Source organism: Haliotis asinina, chromosome 5, assembly GCF_037392515.1.
Source record: "Haliotis asinina isolate JCU_RB_2024 chromosome 5, JCU_Hal_asi_v2, whole genome shotgun sequence".
Lineage (NCBI taxonomy): Eukaryota > Metazoa > Mollusca > Gastropoda > Lepetellida > Haliotidae > Haliotis > Haliotis asinina.
The window spans coordinates 46213947-46233363 of record NC_090284.1 but is presented as its reverse complement, the minus strand read 5'-3'; the positions used below and the strand labels follow the sequence as shown (position 1 = coordinate 46233363).

The following is a 19417-nucleotide window of genomic DNA, read 5'->3' as shown; positions in this document are numbered from 1 at the left end:
ATTTAAATCTCTCCAACCAATCACTGGACTGTCAGCCAATAATGAACACCGTAATATATTCAGTTACCGTGCATGCTCTGACGGACCCATTAGATGTTGCATAATTAAGGTCTACTTTCAGTGAGTGGGAGAGAATTGTGCAATGCCATGAGCAGGAGTTAGAGAGTCATTTGTGTCGTTTAATATATTGTCATTTAAATTATTTATGCGTTTGTCAACACCGGGGGCAACCGACAATGATCGATACATTCGTGGAAAACGTTATTTTATGGTCAAAACCTGGTTCCATGTCGGCAGTGGTCCCCGGAGCATGGTTGGTGAGTTACGTTAGGCTAAATAAAAAAGTGAAATGTCTCACGGGCATCGGCGCGTCACCTTTATTCGTGCGTATAACATTTTTTTTTATTGCCATTTAAAAAACATAATGTTGACTTTGCCGCGTCCCGGTCGAACCAATTTGTCCACTTTAAGACTCAATGCCTGTAAGAACGAGTGTGACTGAATCTACAACTCATTAACACGTGCTAAAATTTACAAGCTGTATTTCTGTTATAAAATAACTGTGCTCGCCCCTCGTCACTTTTTAGCTCAATTTTTAAAAAAAAAGTTCTACCGCTGTCGTCACTTTTGAAAAAAATGTGCCCGAGAAATATTATTTTTTTATACAGCCTTACATAGTTGGATCAGCTGGTACGTTATCCAGTATCACATAACGCTTCATATAAACTGAGGAGCAAAAGAAAGTACACCGGTTGTGTTCCTTCCAGTAAGATGATACTAACACCACCGTTTGATGAAATGGAAAATCTATGTTGAAGCACACTGAAGAACATGTGTTTTATCACTAAAATGACATTGTAACGATAAACAGCGACGTAGTGAAGACCTCCGCAGACGGTTCCTACGATGTTGCAAGGTCAAGGCCATTCCACGCAGCGGTCGGCGGGCCCGATTGGCAGCAGCATGAATTCGTCTTGTCGCTCTGAATCGCCCTACGTGATGACCCAATGACGTGGCTATGACGGAATCGTCAACTTCGCTTGCATAGGTCAATAATCTGCAAATAGCGATCCTCTTGGTGTGTTGTGACTCTGGGACGTACACTTATGGGTTGATATCATGTCTGCCCTCTCATATTGGAACGGCTAAACTGCCAAATTATGGTTTGTCTTGTGACAGAGATAACATAGTATGAGTCAGATTTTACGAAACGAATATAAGAATTCTTGTACATTGAGGGCAATAGAAGTATAGGAGTTTTTACACGAGTTTTGTTATAGTGGGAGTGCATAATTTGTATGTCACCCGTTAATTTGCAAGTCTATAGAAAAATTAACAATTGCCATCTTTAAGAAAACCCGCGAATGTCGAATGATGTCAACAGTAATCAGTTATGACATTTTTCGCATTCGACCATACGACGCAATAAAATTTGAATGACCAGTCCGGATGACACCAGTGAGAGTAAAAACTGATTGCACGGATGTGCATGGATTTTGTATTTGATCAAATGAACATTCAATTTTTATGAACTGGATTATTTCTAACTTGATAGTTAATAAATATTATTATGGAAATAAACAGAGGGTTATTAGTACCAGTTGTGCATTACATGGAAAGTTTAGTCGATATTACCGGTACACGTGTACTAATAGGTCTGATACTATATGTAATGATCATCAAAATGCGGGAATTGTTTTCATACATGTCCGGAGAAAGTATAAGTTTTATGGCGGAGGAAACGTACGCATGAGTCATAGAAAACGCCACGTGTTAAGTGCTGGGGTGTTCGTTGCTTAAGCAAAAATGACAGTAATCCGTTTTCGAACCAAATGTTAGCGGATCCTGGCATGGGTTGAGTAATGAGTGAAGAGCTAGAGTCCTCTAGGAGTCTCGATGTGGTAACAGGTCATTGACAGCTGGCCCAGTTATTGCAAGGAAGTTGATAGACCTCTGTAAGCAGCCAGATGTCTGAGCCAGAAACCATCCTTCTTGTTGCTTAAGGCCTCTTGATGAGGTCGTGTGTTGACAACACCTCTCTCAACACCGCTTGACCAGTCAGAGACAGAGATAAGACATTGTATTTGGTCAAGGGCTATTCTGAGATGTTCGTGACGTAAATCGCTGCTCCGTGACAATGTCCACTACGCCTATGTGCAACCATAACAAGTCGAAGATTACCAAAACCAGGCTTTCAGGATCAGTTGCAAAATGGCACTTTCATTTACCTTACATAAATAATGTAGACCTGTGTATAGATCAGACAATACCTTACCTTTGAGACATCTACAAGCCATTTTCTCAAGTTGATATTGTTCCATAACTGCGGCTCTTTCCCTTTGATCCTTGACGTAGAGTAAGTGTCCTTATACGGAAACCCGGGAGGTAAACGTGTCTCTCTCTCAGAATCGAAATAGGCGAACCCGAACACAAAATAATTGAAAATAAGGGAAACAGCAAGTAATTATGAGATATAAATATACAAATGTAATGGTAACGTCATTTATAAAATTAGTGTTGGTAACAAAATACACATGGAAGACGTTCTCAATTCGCTTTATATTATTCATACATATGACGTGGGATTGAGTTTGAGAACTCTTTGTGAACAGAGAGAATTCCACCAATGTTTGGAGATGTTAGTGCTCGTGCTAAGGCAATACCTAAACTGTGTAACATATGATACACCTGATGGAACGGAAATGGATGAAGGCCTGGACCTTTCTACGAATGAAGCACTTACACTACAACAGAACGGTATCCCGACTTGCCATGGTTAACAGTGAGTCTCTAACAACTCTGGACATAGACTTATCAAACTGTGCATAGGTAATAATTTATTCATTGTAAACGGAAGACTCTACAATGACACGGAGAAAAGCAAGTTTACCTAGAAAAACTGTACTACTGTGGATTATTTTGTATGCAGTAGTGACCTATTAAAACTTGCAACTTTACCCCCTTCTTTTCGGATGCACACTCCCACCACCCGAGGTATTCAGCCAGAAAAGTAAGCGTAAACTATTTCGCTCCTTCATAGATTTTAGTAAGGCATTTGAGAATATTAGTAGATTAGTAGACCAATTCTTTGGAAGAAAATCCTAAACTGCAATATCAGTGGTAATATATTCAATGTTATATAATCGATGTACCAAGGTATAAAATCAATAAACAGAACACAATGGCCATGACTTCCAGCACTTTCTTTGCAATAATGGTGTACGACAAGGAGAACATGTATCCCCCATACTACTTGCACTGTACTTAAATGACTTTAAATTCAGTTTTCAGAGATAATGTTGACGGTGTAACAGTAGCACTTGATGAGAATAACATAATTGTACATATTTCTTCGACTGTTTGTGACTATACTGTCATATTATCAGATGATTCAAAAAATTACAAACTTCGTTAGACTTTTCTACAACTATTGTTTAGAAAACAAATTATCCATAAATACATAAAAGACCATAATTGTAATGTTTGGTAAGAAGACAGGACATTATAATTTACATGACAAGGAAAAGATGACATCATGCTTCTAAACAAATGTAAATACCCTGGCGTTGTTTTCAATAGCAATCGTTCCTATGCAAATACCAGTAAATCTAATATTACTCAGGCCACTAAAGCAATGCATTTGTTGTACACGCGATTACGAAATACTGAATTGTCAATAGAATGTAAACACTATTTATTTGATTGTACTACCTGCCCTATTTTGCTCTACGGGAACAAAATATGGGCATAAGAAAATGTAAAAGCAATTGAAAGAAACTGATTTTATTAGATATATTTTAAAGCTAATACGTCAGCATGTACCCCAACATTTATGTTGTATAGTGTACTTGGAGATCACCTCTTGCTGATAAAATCAGACTCCGCATGCTGTACTTCTGGTCCAGAATAGTACCAGGAAAATGCAATTCTGTGTTATCAGCGCTATATTAAATATCATTAACAGACTCAATACAATACAACCACAACTATAAATAGTTCAATTAAAAACATATTGGACAATATTGGTATATCCAATATATGGCAATCTCAAGATGTAGTTTCCTTATCATAGTTCAAAAATGTTGTCCAACGTAGAATTTCAGATAAAACGTTTCAACTGCTTAATAGCACCACAGCATCTTCCTCTAAAGCTGTTATCATGGAATGCATGAAGTCTCATTACGACATTTCTTTACAGGAACGTAAACTAGGAACAAAGCCTTGTAATATTTTTATCAAATTTAAAACTGCAAACCATAAATTACCTATTGAAACAGGTCGCTGGGACTATATTCCCTCGAAAAATCGATTATGATGATGATGATGATCCATTAGGTAGTAGGTCACTGGGACATATTTTGATAAGGAAATGCAATGGAACGCATATGTGGCACCAACTGCACTTAGGTCGTGAACAATCCGGCGAAAACAAGTTCAACTTTAATAAATGTTTTCGACGTATCCAAAACAGATGAATCCAAGCGTGATAGATTTGTGACTTGACACACTTGGACCTCTGCCAAGATGAGGAAAAACATTATCTAGACATGTAATGGCTTCACCATCACTTATCCAATGTAATATATTCAAATCCTGTGATAAATCCTTTCACCAGTTTGTTATCAGCACTAAAACATATATCAGACCCACACTAAAACATATGTGCAATCAAATTACTCTTTTGAGCCACAGAACTTCTATGCTTAGTTACTGATATCATCAGTGGAAGTAGAAATGAATCTGTGGTGGCTATTGTGAAATATCAGTATGTCCATGGCACGACAGAATAGCACGCACGTCTTTATCAAACGGTACCCAGGGTATCAGTCATTACAGAATGGACGCCTGCTAACTGAATAATACCATATGATATGTGATGACCAATAGTATTTGTTACCCTCGTGTGTGCGGTTAGATCTCCTTCCAATATCCATTACATGTAAAGGTCAGACGGCCCATTATCTCGTTGATGGCTTATATATTCAAGGATTATGGAAGATACTGGCAATGATCATCGCTGAACCATTTACCTATAATAGGGACGGGTATCCATTCAGAATGACACACAATAGCCATTTTTTCTTTATGATACCATGAACGTAGCGTGATTGCGGAGATTGGACAGGATATAAACTGTAAGAAATGCCTTTAAAGGAATATCTTGCTAATGCATATGTGACAGTCTATAGAACACCACTTAAAGCGATACTTGTATGATGACCTTTAGTTATGTATGGTCTTGTGGAACTGTTTGTATCTTGATTTGTGAGCAAACAGGACGATTGTGCGTCTGGTGATGTCACAATTTATGTGCAAGCGTCTGACACAGGATCATTGGCATGGCGAATATATGCAGCTTGTACCGAAGACTGGGTAATGTGATTGGTCTCCTCACTAGATTGTGACATTTCGTAGTGGAGATGTGAAATAATTTCGCCATTTTATTAGGCTTTCCTGACATTCAAAGGTTGACAGCAAATTGTGAAAACTGAAAGCGAATGCCATCAGAAGTTTACTGAGAGAACAATATGTGAAATACCAGACATCGTTATTGATCATCCATACAACAGCAGTAGGAAAGACATTAAGGCACAATGAAGCTCTGTTTCTTTATGCACAGAAATCGGAATATCTCCTCGGCAAAGTCTGCAGCGGGTAATTTTGCTTAGAAGTCAAATATTAGCTTCGGGATATCAATGATCTGACTTACATCGTTCTCTAACCATTACAAAACAAGTCCTGTCCAGTGGTTTTTCAACTGGAACTTGAAAAACAACACCAGAAAGAACCCCTCATCTATTTCGTATTTAGATAAATAGGGGATATTATACATGTGCCCATGTCATATTATGTTTACGACACGAATGCCTAAATGCTGGTATTCTCGAGCGAAGTGTCTGGCAGTCGGCAGACTGTCATTTCTGGCAGTCCCATTTCTGGCAGTTAGATTATCACACCTATTAGCTAGTCCAGCGAGTTGTCCGATTTCTGACAGAGGATTATAACGCCTCCCTAATTACGTCACCCGGAGACTGTCAGTTTTGGGATCTTACCTCTTCTCATTACACTCTATTGGGATATGGTATACTGTACAAAGTAATAGTACACAACTGTACACAAATGTTTACAGCTTGATTACGTCTAGCCGTGAAGATCCGGGTTAAAATTGGTCTTCAGTAACCAGTGCTTGTCATAAGGGATCTTAAGGGATCGGGTGGTCAGGATCGCGGACTTGGTTGACACCTGTCCTGATTACGTGATGTTACGGTGAATAATTTGCCGTGACAAAAAGGTTTATAAAAAGGTAAGTCAATAACTTTATATTGGGCAAACAAAGGCTAGAATACAAAGATTCACAAGAGAGGTTTCATGTACAATATAACTAAGTCAGATCTAAGGTAATGGGTCACAATATAATGTCAACTCACCGAAGTTTTGGTGTGAGAGTGAGAAACAGTTTTACAGAATGTAACATAGCAAGCGGCTGGGCAGCGGTTATGTAGGTCAAGCGTTCAGGGCGAGGCAGGCAGATATATGTACTCCAGTTAATCCATTTCAACACGACAACCAGTATTTATATACAAAGTCACTATCATTGTGATATGGCCATCAAAGAAGAAACTTCTGGTAGTTTCCCGGAAGTACGCACAACTAATCAAAACACTCAGTCAAAGGGAGGTATCTCTAAAGAGCAACTTTAAAGCCTGCTGTCAAAGTATGAAAAGCACTGAACATTTATGAAACGAAATATGACCCATAATAACTATCACTCAAAACAGTAAACGTGATCCAATAATAATTATCACTTAATCAATATTACAATTTACAGAAAATACACTCTCGTAACAGTAGGTAGATGCTCATGCTGTTCATCACGGAATTGTCTGGTGCAGACTCGGTCATTTACAGCTCGCCGGCATATGGCTGGAATATTGGAGTGTGGCGACGTTAAACAGCAAACAAAACGGCCTGATCTAGGATTCCGTAAGATCGATGTGTCAGTAAACCAATAATACAGTAAGTAGTGTTCCACTTTCCGCGCAAGACAATAATATGCCCTTTATGAATTACCCTACTTAGTTTCAGTCTGTTCTCTGTTCAAAAGTAAGATGTCGATTCTTGGGAAAATATTGTTGCAATAATCTCAAGCTAAACACAGATCAAACGTTACACGTGTTTCAAAACTCCACTTTTCTGTCCACTTTTCATTGACGTCCTTGAAATCGATCATAGAAATTATTGTTATAAGACACGTCGGCTACACTGTTCACCAAAAATGAACGAAATGTTAAATTTCTTGAATTTAAAGGTTTTTTGTGGACGTGTCCACTGGGTTTCATTTGACGAAAGTGTATTAAATATGACCTTGAAACCGGTGACGTCATGGCTCTTCACTAAAGTGCATTAGACATGACCTTGAAACTGGTGGCGTCATGGCTCTTCCCTAAAGTGCACTTGATATGAACTTGAAACTGGTGGAGTCATTCCACTTTAGATTCCATAACAGTTTCCCTTTTTAGATGTCATTTTCCCCAAACTACCTGCCCCCAGCGTCGTGCAGAAAATATTGCGTTTTCAAATTCTTCATTTCAGAATAGCAATACTTGTAAATATTGAACAAATAATTAACACTTGGCGCCGCAAACACCTCCTTTTCTTCTGTACTTTTTCTCGAATAATTTTCTCTGGAGACATATGACAGAAGTGAAATTACAAACTTGATTCATCTCGAAAATCATATATATTCATTGCGTCCAAGGCTGAAGAAGTTGATTTTAGACAAGAGCATGAACTGTGTAATTACTGACTTGTTGCTTTGGATTTTTTTTATATTTTAATGTAAAAATTTACGAAATTATAGTTGGCAAAACATCCAAATACTAACTGCACACTAACAAATGATGTAAACGCGTGGTTATTTATGACAAGCGGAAATAATTGTAAAATTCCGTATAAATTTCGTTACGAGCATTTCAGACTGCTGTTTTTGTTACATCAAAATAGACACTAAAGTAGGCAATGAATGCTTTTGAAAAACTTGCTGTCGTCCAAGATGCGACTTTTCTGCACTAGTATAATTATAGGCTGGGTGACGTAGCTGATACATGCACACCAGAAATCTTGAAATGTTTTTTTCATTTAAAGAGACTGTTGTTCTGCCTCCATACTTACTAACCCACACAGTGTGAAGCCTATTTCTGGTGTCCCCAGCCGAGATATTGCGGAAATATTGCTAAACGCGGCGTAAAACGTACTCAATTACTCACGAATCCACACAATTTTAGCAGAGGTCAGTTTTGCCCGTTTTTGCTGCACTAATACATACAAAACGTCAGTACACCTGGATACCTAGTCTTCAACATCCACAGGAACGAATTGCGTTTGGTGTAAAGGGTATATAACTCTGAAAATGATATGGATCACTGAAAATCAGCGATGACACCAGGTGGTCGCGGAAAGGGTAAACATCTCCTGCCCCACCGGCAACACACTTTACCTCAAAATGGAAGTCTCTTTTGCCTTATACCGCACCGCTTGTAAACAAACCATACACACGCACATACGCACATGCGCACATACGCACATACGCACACACACATGCGCACGCACTAGTGCTCGTTTTAATCAATGTGGAAAGTACAGGATTAGGTTGTTAAAATTAGGATGTTCAGTTCCCACTAAATAAGTACTTCGGTAATGTTTTCGTTTTGTATATATTTTCGTGTACAGGAAAGTTACAATATTGTACAGAAATTGGACAAATTAGATGATAGGAACATATAAAAATATAAATATTGGTTACACAGACATCACGCGTACATTCCCGGCAACAGTGTTGATAAGCGAGTGAAGGAATATTTCCAAGATTCCGGCAAATTGCTTGAATGCTGTTGAAAGTGTTCTCAACATGTATTGATGTCTCTTGATTCTCGAGGTAACATTCTCCTTCCACGAACTGCATTCGTGCCAGCAACATTAAAATATCGATATTTTAGGAACATATTAGCATCTCCTGAAGGGGACTTGACATGTGGAGGCATTCAGGACTCTGAGCGTGAACTTGCGTTGTCAGTTCCAATTAGATCAGTAAAAAGTATGTCCTCTAAAGTATTTAATATTGAAATTACATTTATTTCTGTCTGACAGTGCATAATATAATATGGCATGATTGAGAGAAACATCAATGTGGAATCTCTGAAGCGACAGTCACTATAAAACAAGGATGGATAACATGTTTTGAGTTCCACAGAAAGAAAGCCCAGTGTTTTGATAAAGGAATAATGTATTATTAACAACATTTAACAGAATCAGATTACAATGCACCATTCAGTCGGAGTTATTGATGAGGTAGCCATTAAAGCTCCCAGCATTAATTTGCAGTAGCGACAGCAACAGGAACTGAAGCAGCCTTGAACTGTTCCCAGTTCAGCTTGGAAAATTGTCAAGAGATGGATACAGATAGGTCCTTTCACCTCTGGGGAAAAGCATAACCTATTGGGGCTATTGCATACTGATTATTAAAAGGTGAGGTAATTGGCTTCAAATCAGAAATACGATATTACGTCTTATGGTAATGGGTTTCTGTGTTTCATGCTTTATATACCGTAGTATTCCAATTTTACGGCGGCGGTCGGTAGACTGTCTGGAGTAAACGATCCAGTGATTAAAATCAGGCGCATCTGCCTACGAATTAGGACACAATGATATCGTCAACAAAAAATCCAATCCCCTTCAGGCACTGCTTGCTGACTCTGGCCATTACCTTTGTAACATACATGTACTACAAAAATATCTTTGTAAACATGATTATGAAATGACTTTCTCTTATTAGAGTAGAGTAAGGGTCAAGTTGTATTAACGTCGGGAGTTACATAATCTAGTAGATCAACGCATAATGTGAATGAAGAGCGATTCCGGAAGTATGTTTGCTACCAAATGACCAGGATGTTCCCAAGAACATGGAAGCAGCCCTACAGTATTACGTTGAATATGTGGATACTAACTACCTCTGCCTGAGGATTATGATGATCCATTGAGACACACAACATACAATTTAAGTATACTGGCCACAGCACGGGCTGATGTAGAGCCGATGTCTGTTATGTTCATGAATGAACATAAACAAACATCGACGGTACATCGGCCCATGGCCATGAACATCGAGGGACCAGTGAACAACAGTTATAGGAAGCATTTATAGGATCGTACACCTCAGCCAACTTCGCATAAACAAAAGAGTCAGACACGTAGTGTGCGGCTACACCTATTATGACAAGAGGATTCCATATAAAATCGATTTAAAGCTACCCATCCTGTTTGAAAAAGGCGTGAAACGGGATCAGGCCGTCTTATACGTCATCAAATATTAGTGCTCTTAATGTCAGTCATTAGTACCGACTCGAATATATTCAGGCCGCCTTCTTACGACTTGAGTATTGCTGAGTGCGGTGTTATAAGATATAACGGCCAAGACTCGTCTACAACAGAAGCCCGACTGTTGCGCCTTAGTTTTAGGGCTAGTGATCCAAGAACTGACTAAGATTTTATGAAATTGACATTTCACCTAGAAAATATGCCGTTACAAATGGGTGTGCGACTGCATCTGACTGTTTCAAGGGGATGGATAAAAAGACTACTCACGCTCTAATGTCTGACGGCAATCTTCTACGCGTTCCATGTGTGCACGTCGCGATTTAACAGCTTTGAGCATCTGCGACTTTGAGAGCTTTTGTGATTTTTGACATTCTTCCAGAGTGTGTTGTCACACTGTGAAATTAGGATGGAGATTGCAACCACCTAACAAAAAAGGTATTTCACGTCCATCTGGTTACAATACATTCTGAGAGTCACAAAACCTTTTTTCTGCTGTGATCGCAAGATGGATGCGGACACAGGCAACCATCATTGTCTCTATGATTGAGGTTCGGCTGACAAAGGGACGGGTTGCTTTTAATGAATAGTCTGATCTGCTCTTTGATGTCAACGGAGACATTTGTTCAGCTAAAGATCATTTGAAACTGAGATGATTACTCTCTTAATATGTCTGATTCTTCATTTCAATTTGTGAACAGTAAAATTAGAGTATTTATACGTGCATGCGAAATCTCTAACGCCATCAATAATTTCCATCGGCCGGGAAGGGCAATGAGTACAAGCAAAGTTGATAGCTGGCAGCTGAACTCCGACTTCACTTACGTTGACACCTCATCAACACATCAAGAGATTGTTTTTAGAAATGTAAACACCACTGAGCTGGGAATGAAGTATTTAAACCTTGAAAGAATAAGCCAGATCTATTTCCCGGTAGCTACCAGAAAGTATAACTATATGTTTTGGCTTCACTTGAGTTATATGATGATTATGGTTTTGAAGTTTTGGTTTTACTGCAATTTCCTTTTTTATCTTTGTTAGGATAAGTTGAAATACATTTTAATGTGATCTTAATTTTTCGGGCGTTACAGATACGCAACAAATACACTGAAATTAAATACATCTGAAATGAAATATGGTCGAAATCATTCCTGTTTAAAATCTTGCTGCAAATGTAATCCAATGCGACAAAAACAATTCCATATTCATAAGAGTTGATTCAACGATTCCAACTATATCAAGAGCATGTATTTATAGACCACTGCAGAGCTGTGATGATGGGATACCAGCCGCTCAACACGGTTTGCAATGGTTTGAAATGAGAATATCACTGTCTAACGTTTGACTTCTCTGGGCAGTTTCATGGCAAAAACAATAAGGACAGCGTCAGGCTGCTGCCCTGTCATCCTCATGGAGCAAATATTGACACCGGAAGTCAATAGGGAAATGCACTCAGGTCAATCATCAGAGCAGGAGTGGAGATATCCGGTATTTAGTGGTTGTCATGTCTGTCTCCCAGTCCACCTAACCATATTATCTCCCCTTCTGCTAAACCCTATCTGTAAAGCGAATCCCCTGAATAAATAAAGTCTTGATTTGTCTGAGGTTCAGATCCTGAATCTCCCATCATTTTAATTTTGTATGACTTTCGTGTTTCTATTGATGTTACGTATTAAAAGACTGCCCTTCAGGCTGGTGTTTGCCTGGTGGATGAACAAAACGTGAATGGATGTGAATTTCATTGGGTATAATGTTCCGTCTCTTGTTTGTCCTGCATCCAAACAGTCGTAACATAACTGTATGAAAACGTTCTTTAGCGGACGTGGTTTTACATCTCTCTTTTACAGTATTTTCATATAAACCATGCATGTCTAATGATACTGCCAAATGTACCATACTGGAAAGTGGCAGAGGTACCATGCCTAAAAATACCAAACCTAACAAGCTTGATAATATCAAAAATGCTATGCTTGATAATACCAACGTAATTTGAATAAAACAATACCAATAGTGTCATGCACTGTAATACCAAAAGCGCCATGCATGATAATGTTTGGTAATACCAAAGGTGCCATGCATGATAATACTAACAGAAGCATGTTTGGTAATACCTAAGGTGTTATGCATGATAACACTAAAAGTACCTAACATGAAAATACCAAAAACATTCAGATATAACCATGTATTTTGAATGCCACAGTAAGAGAATACAAGCGAACGTAGAATTATACGTTTGCTCCTATTTGTCTGTTTTGACTCAGCAGTATTTCAGTTATACGACAAAGATCTGTAATAATCGAGTCTGGGACATGCAATGTACTGACTGACAGCACAAGCATAGACAAACGCAAATGGCAGTCTGACATGCATTAACTTGGTCATCGAGAGTAACCATCCGTAAGTCGCCTCATAGCACTGGTTGCTGAAGACCAATTTTAAATGGGAAGCTTGTTTGAATATTCATGTTGATGTCCTTAATGGTTGGCCTTCCATACCATTATCATACAGTATGACGATCATATCAAGCATACATGATTTCAGTGTCAACACCATTGACAAGCAAAAGTAATTACCACAAATTACTCTCTGAGATTATGTGGTCAAGGCCAGTGACGGAAGGTCAAGGACGATAACGAAAGGTCAGGGTTGTTGCTAACGGGATATGCCATTCACCGCTAATAAACCAGTAACAATTAAATCACTCACTTCTCTAAACCTAGCCATGCATTGGCCCTATCTAATGTTTATGAGTATCTAATGGCTTTCTTGAAACACACGCGGTTGTGGATATACAGTGTTATTGCAATCGTTACGCTCTGATCGAATCAATAAAAGCAATATTCTACCTCGCCCTTGGGCAACGCTGATTGAGAGGACTGTGTCTCTAATGATGTTGCCACCTCGCACGAATCACACGTGGTTCACGTCCACTATCAAAGCAAGGCTTTCCAATTTGCAAACGTGAACAATGGACTAAATCAGTCCCACGCGTTCATTAGTAGATGTGACAGTATCACAATAACTATGAGCTCCGAATTCAGAGCTTAATGACATTATTTCTATTGGAATTACATATATATTTCATCAAACGACTATCACGTTTCTCTGTACAGAAATACCATATGTTTAGCAACGTAGGAGCACAGGAAGCACGAGTGCTGGATATTCTATGATGTTTTTTTCAAAAGTCATTATCATGGAGATAGAAACATTGCGCTAAAGTGTCGCAGAATATATGCATGTTTAAAGAGCTGCATTGGTACACGTTATGTAGAAACAGATAATATCAAACCATCACAAACTGTAAATTTAACATTCGTTATAGTTTGTAAAGGATGACTTGCCTTAATTCGTAAGGATATGGATATGTGTGTTTAAAATAAAAAAAAATGTGCAGATGACCAATGAGCTGCTGTCCTGAAGAAGCTTACGATGCTTGTATCAATCCACAGAAACATGACACGTACAGAAATAGAAGAGAATTCTACCACCTCATCCGATGTCTAAGTCAAGAAGACTAACACAAATGTATGGAGACAAAAGATCTAAATCTAAAAGAAAAAAGAAGGGATTATGACGTTCGCGATTGCACAAGCTACGTTTTAAAAACTGACAGATCGAAGATAACTGGTTTTATGATATAATTACGATTTGTCATTTGATATAGTTCGGAATTCATGGAATTTGTACAACATATTCCTAGGGGATATATGAGGCGATGATGAATGATTGTTGGTAATCCAATCGTCAGAACATGATCGTGACCAGCCTCTACGTTCAATATCATATCAGAATTCGCGACCCAGTATCATTTCAAGAACTATGGTTTCCCATCCGCCATTGACACCTACAAGGGGATAGTTTATCGTCTAATGGCATAAAGACATGAGATGAGGCAGATGGACCACCTCGAGCTGTGGTACCTTTATCTAGAGCAGTGATGGCTGGAGGCTAAGTGAAATGGGCAGCACTAATGTAATTATTCTGAAGGCTAATGGTTAAAGGGTCGCGTCTGGGCCCTCTCCTTCATACCAGTTGGCGTTATTTTTTTAACAAATCTGAGGAAATGAGAACGGTGGGATGTGGGTGTCTTGGAAACCTCTACAATGATGATGATTATTATAGGGGACTGGCGTCAGTGTTGCCGACTGGAGAATGTTTTATTGCCAGGTCTTGATTTGGGTGTCAGGTTGCAGAGCAACTTTCTGTAGGTTTATCTAGGGTTCCTGTTAGCTTTCTCAATATTAACGGCGGTGGAAAGAATGGCACGTAACCAACAGTTGACTTGTGAAGGTAGTGAAATATTTCAAACTGGGGGTTGTATGAATCAGCCATTTTCTGCATTGTCACGGTCAGGTGTCATCAACCCAACCACACCATCGTTACCGGAAGGGGACAAGTAGGTCAACGATTTGTAAGGATACCACAGATTTGTATTTAACACCTTATTTGAAACTCAAACAGAAGCTCACTTTATCTAGGCTGAAAGTATCCTGTACTGGGTTTGGCAAGTTGGGTTATTGACACTCAAAATCCTAGAACACCATACAAAATTCTCAGTAAGAGATCTGGCCTAAACTGGTGCTATCCGGAACTAATGTAAAATGACGACACGAAATATCTGTAAGCCTGGCGACCTTATTCGACATATCCGTGGGAAATATAGTCACAGTCAGTACTAGAACATGTTATGGCCATTGTCATGGAAGTCCACCATTCCATTAGCAACAGACACGCCTGGCCATTTGCATCTGCCACCCATGCCACGAAAACTCAACCCTCTTCCAATGATGTATGCTGCTCACACGCGAGAGAGTAATGTTCTCCGAAACATTTGTTATTAGTTTCTCGGAATTCTTTTTAATGATTTTGTTTCGTTTCACACATATGCTACCAATCGATGTTAGCATATCTAGTAACTAAGCATTCTAAATGTGTCGAAAAGTTAAGGACGCATAATACACCTATCCTGTGCTGTGTCAGACAAGCAGTCTTGCTCACATTGGTATGTGGGAAGGCTGTTGGTGGTGGATATAGCTAGATTGTTGCTGAAAGCAACGTAAAACCATACTCACTAACACACTCAGACTAGCGCCCAGTTCCAAACAAACGTCCGTAGTAAATAGACCAACAAAACCATTTCCTTGTGCATAAGGAACCCGATCCGTGAAGTTCCTGGGGTAGAACAGGCCTTTAGCAACCCATGATTGTCATGAAAGGCGATCATGCTTGTCGTAAGAGGCGACTAACGGGATCGGGTGGTCAGGCTCGCTGACTTGGTTGACACATGTCATCGGTTCCCAATTGCGCAGATCGATGCTCATGTTGTTGATCACTGAATTGTCTGGTCCAGACTCGATTATTTACAGACCGCCGCCATATAGCTGGAATATTGCTGAGTGCGGCGTAAAACTAAACTAACTCACTCACTCACTCACTCACTCATAAGGATCCCGTTAAAATAGGGTAAATGAGTTTCAGTTCTATCAGTTGTGTGATTTCAAATATGCATGTATCATGACAATCTGTGTATGAATCACTATCAAATACGGACGGCACCAGGTGCTCGCGTGGAGGAGAGGTGAGAGGTCTGTCCCACCACATGCACAGATAAATAAATTAGCGCCCCGAAGCAACACACAGTCGGGAACACATGGTGCAAGTTAAAAACAAAAGTGCTTTTGTTGACTGATAGGTTGCGAGTAATGTTAATCACATGTAACCCTGTAAAGGAGCGGTGGGGTAGCCTAGTGGTTAAAGCGTCACACCAAAGACCTGGGCTCGAATCCACCCATGGATACAATGTGTGAAGCCCGCAGTGATATTGTAGGAATGTTGCTAAAAGCGGCGTAAAACCATACTCGTACTCACTCACTAATCCGGCAAAGCATTGATTAACAATGTTTAACAATGGCAATAATGCACGGTTTTCGCTTATAGTGTTTCGTGATCTTCATTATGTATTGTGATTGTTGTTTAACGCCGCACTCAGCAATATTCCACCTTCATGTGAATAATCGAGTCTGGACAATCCATTGATCAACACCATCAGCAGCGATGTGCGCAACTGGGATACGATGACATGTGTCAACCAAGTCTGAGATCCCGTTAGTCGCCTTTAACGACAAGCATGGGTTGCTGAAGACAAATTCTAATACCATGAGCATCAAACTCACAACTGAAATACCTCACGTCGTAGAAACAGTCAGGTGCCCGTATGTTGTCGTGTTTCTGTAACATGCCGGAAAGACAAATGACAACCTCTCACGTCCTTATTGTTGGGTTACCCATGTGTTGACAGCCATGACCACTGGTAATTACACATCACAGCTTCTCAGGAAGCCATGCCATTATTGCTGCATTGTTCGAACATATACGGTGACACTTCTCGAGGACGTCATGACGAGAAATTTGATTGCAAGTTCATTGGAAATCGAAGTTTTTCACGAAGGCCTGTGTTAAATGTGCAACAATTTTAGCAATTATTTGTGTTAATTAGTACATATAATAGTATATTGAACATCAAAGAAACGCTAGTTTCGGATAAATGAAATCTCACAAAACTAAGCGTTCATGTTTATGTCTTTTTATATAAAAACTTGACCAAAAAGGCCTGAGTTCTTTTACCGTTCAGTATTGCATCAGAAAAGCAAAACATGAGATTTGAAACAATTGATCCAAAACACTGACTGTTAAATTAATGATATAACACATCACGCGCTGTATATACTTCACCTCGTTATATGTTTACATATACATACAGTTCCTCTGTTATAATGATATAGCAACAAATGACAGAACAGAACTCCACACCAGAGTGAAACTGATGTTTCACTGATTCAAATCGTTGTGTACAGTTTCAATAATTTTGTAAGTAGATTGCCTGTTTTACTTTTTTAAGGCAGTACCCGCACTAGTATGGTGGCCGCCATACACGAGTGCTATGTCCCACAAGTACCCACGTATTGCCCAAAGTCCTTTCTGGAATATGTCTATCATTATTGAAGTAATAACTATTTTCTAATTACCCACATATGGTCTCTCAATAACGGACACAAGAGGATGGCGGAGAGTATCTGCCAAAACTGGTTCCATTAAGTGTCGAAGTCCAAAAAGTGGGCTATATATATGGATCACTGAAAAACACTGACGACACCAGGTGCCTGCGAAAAACTTGTCCAACTCGACCGGTAGCACCTGCCATTTACACAATTTGCTAAAAAGACTAAAAAAAGGCGTTGTGAGGTAAGCTCACGCCACGCACCAAGGCTTTTTATCCAGGCAGTGATGGCAGTGATGTACTTGCTGTACCGACTAATGATACCTCGGAAGTGCGTTCTTCCTGTACTGCCAGTGATACCTTGGGAGTACCTCTAGTACCGACTAATAATACCTTGACAGCACTTCCGGTACCGACTAACGATACCTTGGAATTACCTCCGGTACTGATAACTCAATCAAGGATTCATAGATCAATAGATCAATATCATAGATCCAATGGATCTCAGTAATCCGAATTGTATCGAAGTATTTCACCTCATGATCAAGGTCTCAAATATCATCAAAGTATTCTTACTCATCTTGGCATAAATTCTTTACATGTTGCAACAACAATATTTGTTAGTCTCTTCAATATAAAGTAGTAATATCTCATGCTATATATCGACTCACGTTATTTAATATCTTCATCACATTGCGTTGACCTTATCTGTTTTGCATTGCCTAATTGATTACTACTAACTTACTTGACAGTGGGTAATCATTCAGCAGGTATACACTGCCCAAACATACATGTAAACGACAGTTTGAACAGTATTACGTCCATAAAAATGTCTTACGGCTAATTGTGGCTTCAACCTTCAATCCAGCTAAAGAGCTTGTGAAAAGTGTGTGTGTGCGTGTGTGTGCGTGTGCACGCAGTCGCAGTTAATGCTAACTATGCCTTGGTCATGTCACATTGATTTTCAATATATGTGCGTTAGTGAACAAATGTATCGTATTTCGTGCTTGACAATTCTAAACGGAAGTAACATCTGCAGTTACACAAGTCAACTTGTTCCAATTAAGTATTTCAGCCCAGAATAGAACAACGTTCACAACAGCGTGACACAAGTGTATGAATCTGTAACGAAAAGATGTTTTCAATGTAAATAATTAACTGTTTCAGGAACTTACCCTTGTTTCAGAAAGAATTGCTAAAAATAGCACCTCAAAATAACACATAGAATTCTTTTTTTAAAAAACAACATTTCCCATAACAAAACAGAAACAAACATCAGCATATCATAACATCCAAACAAACTCATTGCTCCTGTGAAGACAGCACTAAAGTGTTCATCTATATAATGTGTACAGTCCCGCGAGGTGCCAGTTGGTTGATTTCATACACGTCTAGTCAGGATGTTAAAAATATCCAATACCTTCCGTATCGTCATTATACACAGCTCTGTAAATTATACAGAATGTTCGGCTGGTCAGAACTGTGTGCTGAATTTCAATGTTGAGGAATTAAAGTAACAAATTGAACATGACTACTCACCAGTTGGTACCGAGCCGCTATCTACCAGCTTCGATCTCCACACTGTCCGAATTACTTGGGCTGTATGAGACAGCTGGCGTAGTTAGCCGCTGCCTGACGCACTGTAACCATTTACAACTGACATCGATTGTTGCCCTTCCGGGTACAAGCTCTCATTATCCGAAGGCACGGCCGGTTTTTTAACTACTATTCGTGTGAGTAATTCTGTTTGTTACGTCATATGTTCTAAAATATATATGTTTGCCCTTCATGTTTTATGTGTGAAAAACCATGGTTGGTGGGTGGAGAAAAATATAATAAGACATATTTTATTAAATTGGTTATTTTATTGTTTTTTTTTCAAACTGTTCCAATGTCGCTTGTCGTAATGATTAATCGTTTGTTACTAACTGGTGTTAGTGAACAAACGATATAGCGGCCGTGTGCGACAGGGACTTAACTGACTGTATGACAATTATCAACCGATGCTCATAATGTCAGTCACTGGATGGTTTGGTGCAAATTCGA

General features: G+C 39.2%; 1 protein-coding gene across 1 annotated transcript in view; it reads right to left on the bottom strand.

Annotated features, from left to right (window-relative positions):
* LOC137284597 (galanin receptor 2a-like) overlaps positions 1-18950 on the bottom strand; it is a 57143-nt gene extending 38193 nt beyond the window's left edge. Inside the window, exon 1 of the mRNA XM_067816478.1 lies at positions 18911-18950. The gene's annotated coding sequence lies outside the window, so the exon portion shown is untranslated. The remainder of the gene's footprint in view (positions 1-18910) is intronic.
* Between the last annotated feature and the right edge of the window lie 467 nt (positions 18951-19417).